This window comes from Lissotriton vulgaris, chromosome 9 (assembly GCF_964263255.1).
Source record: "Lissotriton vulgaris chromosome 9, aLisVul1.2, whole genome shotgun sequence".
In the NCBI taxonomy this organism is placed as follows: domain Eukaryota; kingdom Metazoa; phylum Chordata; class Amphibia; order Caudata; family Salamandridae; genus Lissotriton; species Lissotriton vulgaris.
In genome coordinates this window covers 1112021458-1112026892 of record NC_141697.1, presented here as the reverse complement: position 1 = coordinate 1112026892, position 5435 = coordinate 1112021458, and positions in this window count along the sequence as shown.

The window sequence follows — 5435 nt, the reverse complement described above, 5'->3', positions numbered from 1 at the left end:
CTGGTGCCTTTTCTTTAACAGTGTCAAATAATTATATAATCAAGGGTCTTTTAGTTTACAGACCGCCGGGTGGCAGCATTCAATTCTCTGCGAGCCTCATACATAACTTATTGGCCCCCGCTATGCGATGTGAGAAGTTTATTCTGTTAGGGGATCTGAACCTGAACTTTGAGGATGCCTCTAATACTCCTGCCCAAGAGCTTCGACAGGATTTATCAACTCTGCAATTAGTATTAAAATCTGAGCTTCCCACACACCGGTTTGGACATCTTCTGGACTCTATCTTTTGTAACTGGGAAGCTCTTAAAAATTGATCCTCCTATGCCGATGGTTTGGACGGACCATTTTTTGGTGCCATTCCATATTAACTATATCACGGGCAATACCTCTGGGAAACTGGGAGGCACTAATAAAAGGCAGAGAAAATGGGCTAAGTTCTCTTCTGAGAACTTTTGTATCGCCCTGGCTCAGGGTGGGACCCTGAAGGATTAGGTTTTGTGATTGATAGTGCTTTTGAAGCCTTGGATCATCGCATTCAGCTTGCTCTGGACAAGACCGCTCCTTGGTCCAACACGGGTCCCATGCGGCGAACTAAATCTGCTGCATGGTTTAATGCTGAATTAAAGGAGGCTAAGACTGTGTGTAAGCGTCTCAAAAGAAGCTGGAGAAATGGGTACCTGCCAGCCCCGGAGAAGGTATATAAATCTAGCCTTAAGAGGTACCATGCCTTGATAAGGAAAACCGCTCCGCCTACTACACAGAGCGGATTGACAAGGCAGATTGTTCCGCTAAGGAACTGTTCTTGGTATATAAAGAGTTATCCTCACTGGCATCTATTGGGGAACCGGAGGCTGGTTATGTAGAATCATGTAACCAGATAGCAGAATATTTCTTCAACAAAGTGAAGGATATTTACTCTACCTTTTCCCGGAAGAGGCTAGGATTTGTTCCAGTAGTGAGGAGATACCTTTGGGTGGATTAATGGAAAAAAAATGCCTGAAGGCGTTCATGGTTCCAGATGAGGATCTCCTGCTCAAAGTAGCTAGAGGTGTGAAATCTGGCTCACCTAAAGACCCTGCTCCAGCTAAAATCATCTGAGGAAATATTGAGGCCTTAGCACCTTATATTAGTTACCTGCTAGAAATATCATTTGGTTCTGGTAAGGTGCCGATAACCTGGAAGGAAGCAGTGGTTCTTCCACTTAATAAAAAGCAACAGATCAGGATAGACCAGTTGAGTAACCTGCGGCCAATATCACTCTTATTTTGCTAAGATAGCTGAAAAGTTGGTTAATCAGCAACTGACAGCTCACATTGAAGCTCATAGGCTCTTACATCCATCTCAGGCGGGTTTTCGTGCCTGCCGCTCTACGGAGTCTGCCTTGCTCTTCTCCACAGAGGCCTTACGGAGACATGTGGATGAGGATCTGACCGCGGCACTGATTCTCCTTGATCTCAGTGCTGCATTCGACACTGTGGCGCATCACACTTTGCTGCAGTGTCTGAGGAAGGGTGGACTGGTTGGGAAGGCATGGGACTGGCTGGAATGTTTTCTCCACGAACGTAGTTTTCGTGTCGAGCAAGGGCCTCATAGGTCTAAGGCTTTCAACCTGGATCAAGGGGTTCCTCAGGGCTCCAGCCTGAGCCCTACCCTTTTTAATCTTTATGTGGTGCCTGTGGCGCTAATAACTGAGCAATATGGAGTGGACGTGGTGACGTATGCAGATGATACGCAGCTGGTTGTGGCTTTGACACAGCCGGCTGAGCGTGCAGCCAGCAATATTGCGTCTTGTCTCCAAGATCTGTCTGGATGGATGGCCGGTAATTGTCTCAGACTGAATGGTGATAAAACAGAGGTGCTGATTGTGGGCAACTCCCCATCAGTCTGGACATCGTCCTGGTGGCCCCAGTCATTGGGTCCTTTACCTGTACCCAAGGATCAAGTTAAAAATATTGGAATTTGGATTGATTCTAAAATCTCCTATGAATATCACACCAAACGTGTGGCCGGAACTTGCTTCGGCATTCTGCATAGTCTCTGAAAGACACTTGATCTGCTCCCGGTGACAGCTAGGAAAGCCCTGGTCCATGCCTTGGTTACTTCCAGGCTGGACTATGGGAATGTTCTTTATTTGGGAGCTAATATGAAGTGTCTTCAGAGACTACAACATATTCAGAATGCTGCCGCCCGTTTGGTGTTGATGCTACCCAAGAGAGTCGCCTCTAAAAAAGCCTTGGAATCGCAGCATTGGTTGCCCATTAGGGAGCGTATCCTGTATAAAGCCCTCTGCGTCAGCCATAGGATTGCGCAGGGGAAAGATCCTCGCTTCCTGCGCAATTTGCTTACATGGTACACTCCTACTCTGCTGTTGCGATCGTAAGGGGCTGTCATGATGCAGATTCCCAAAATCAGAAGGGCCAGAATGGGAGGAAGATCCTTCCGTTTTTTGGCTGCCCGTGGTTGGAATGCCCTACCCCTTAGACTCCGCACGGAAACCTCTGAGGTGGTTTTCCGTAAAGATTTAAAAACTTATATATTCCCTAGGGACTAGTTCCATTGGAGCGGGCTTGTGGAGGCTGTAACAGTGGGATGCTGAGGGCCAATGACTAGCACAGGGATACACTGGTTAGTGTAACCAGGCGCTGTATAAGCTCAGGATTATTATTATTATTATTATAATGCACTTAAGAGTATATAGTTGGCTGCATCACAAACAACCCCGGAATAGAGGTTCTGAAGGCTGCAGAGGGGCTCTGCTCATGCAGGAACACTCTCTCACATAAACCCCAGCACCCTACCGTCAGGATTGAGAAGGCCTGCCATAGGGGTGACTGATAGGTTTACATGTGCAGTGATAAGGATAGATATAGTGAACCTATATCCAAGTAAGGGGTGCATGCACCACCTTACACAGGCTGCAGTAGCAGCAGACCTGTTGTGTCATTTTGAATGGTCACTCAGGGGTGGCATAATACATGCTACAGCCCCTGAGAGGCCTCTGGGGTACCAATGCCCTGGGTACATAGTATACCATATACTAGGGACTTATAAGGGTTCCCCAGAATCCAATCTGGAGTGTAACTAAAGTACATGCAATCAATTTAAAGAAGAAAGTAGCTAGGCTGGGGTCCTGAATAGCAGGATCGCAGCCAGACTAAGTCGAAAACAGTTAAACATCAGCAAAAAGAGGGGGTAACTATAAGAAGCAGATCCTACTCTCCTAAGCATCTAAGTAAGCACTGCAATGTTATCCCGGCGTCCACGCCGCCACCACCGGACGCAGAGTCGACTGACACCACGTACCGACGCGCACGGGTACTGCTAAGAAAAAATTCTCTGGATTCAGTCTGACGCCTGGGGGTAATTCTAAGGTAAGTAATCTATAACTAACTGTATCTTCCAGATATGTGAATTATATAGTACAATGCAATACAACGCCACAGTCTGACACAAACCTGAAAACATCACAAACCATGTACTGTTGACAGTCCAAAATTCTGCAATCTTGCAATACAACCACATATATCTGCATCCCTGTTTGTGACTTATAACACAATACAACATTCAAGACAGACCAACAATGCTCCCTCCCCTTCATCTGGCCACATCATGATCATCGTGCTACCAGAACCACTCGCACAAGGACTCCATGTCCCTCTTACACAACAGATTCACAGGGTCACACAACAACTCATACTTTCGCAATCTTTATACTCCTCGCCCATTTTTGGATACACACAATGCAGATGGTCATCACAGAAACCACAGTATTACTTAGTCACACAACACAAATAACAGCTGCAAATACTCTGCAGCACAACGCCCACTCTGTTACTAAGTGCAACTTGATTTATTAACTATACCCAGGTCTCTAGATTCCTTATTTAAACACCTCACCTGCCTCGGTCTACACATTACCGAGTCTGACAAAGCCCTTGTCTATAGGAACACTTTCACATCATGCAATCCATCACTGAGACAGTCAGCTGACAGATGCACAGCACTCACAACACACCCAGACACCAGAAGTAGTTAAACAGCTAGAAGTCTTATACCCTTGATCAGCAGACAAGACCAGATGCCTCTACTATAATCAGTTGTAGTGTGGGCTGGGCCTTGTTGCGCACATTGTTAAGTTAGCATAGGCTTATTAGAAGTTTAAACCCATTTTAAATTTTTGCCGCTTTTGCACATGACACTGCATATAACTGTTGTTGTAAGTTAGGCTGGGTGAAATGCTTCACGAGACTGGCTTGTTTTCAGCATCCTTAGACTTACACCGTGTCTCTAGTCTGCACATTGAGTTCTAAAGCCTCCAAGGTTATCATAACACGGTAGCTGTTGTTCGAGCTGATCGGCTCACGTTCTAGCCATAACATATATGCAGCTGCAGCCAACGTGATTCTGGCGCCTTTAATAATGCACTGTAAGCATGATTTCAGACACTTTGAAGAAGCCCATTTATCCAGAGAGACAGAGAGCTTTTGCAGATCCTGATGTGATACACTTCTGCTAAGTTTAGAGGTTATGGGGTCCCCCAAACCATCCTAAGAGATCTTCTATATTTTATAAAACAAGGTTCCTATGTAGGGAGGGTGATATACTAGGTGCTATAAGACCTTTTTTCACCATCATTGTAATATGATTTTTCCTTTTGTGTTTTATGGAATTGTAACAATGCTGATCATATTATTCCTAATCATATGTCTACTTATGTTAGGAAAGATACTGCATCTTAGAGCATGTCGTTAAAATAAATATTTTAACCTTTCCGGTGTCTCTTTTTTACTACTGTTGTGGACTGGTATGAGAGTATAACGAAAGAGTGTTCTTGCTTCCCACCATTCCTGAGTATAACCTAAGTCGCATGTTCTGTGTTCTCTAATCATTAGTTCCTTTGCTATAGGACGAAGAGCTAATGTGACACTGATGCTAGCTGGTTAGGGTTTCTAGGCATTGTGGTGAGTTTTTGGTACACCACAATTCACTGAAGTCCTGCGTCTCCGTGCACAGTTCTGTGTAGGAGCAGAATCCCTGCGACACAGTCACCTCAACGTTGTCATACCTAAAATCAACACCTATGGCTTAGGCTTGATTATATAACCTTTCCTTTTCAAGTTGTTATCAGCATTCTATGAAGGAGACCCACTGTCCATCCATGGGCATGAACCGGAAGTGTTGTATCTCTCATTGGTGGAATGCTGTCAGGCTCTGTGGGAGACAGACGCAACTGGGTTCCAAACGTGGATATTCCTCCCTGCATTTCTAACATGTTTAAAATGACCACATAAATATCTAAGCAAGACTATGAACTGATGATTCTTGCAAATGTTCATGATCCTACCATTGTATCACTCAGCTAATCCTGTTATCTACTGGTGCAGCTGACCAGCCACCCCATTTTCCCCATGTACATACTATCTAATCTAATATTG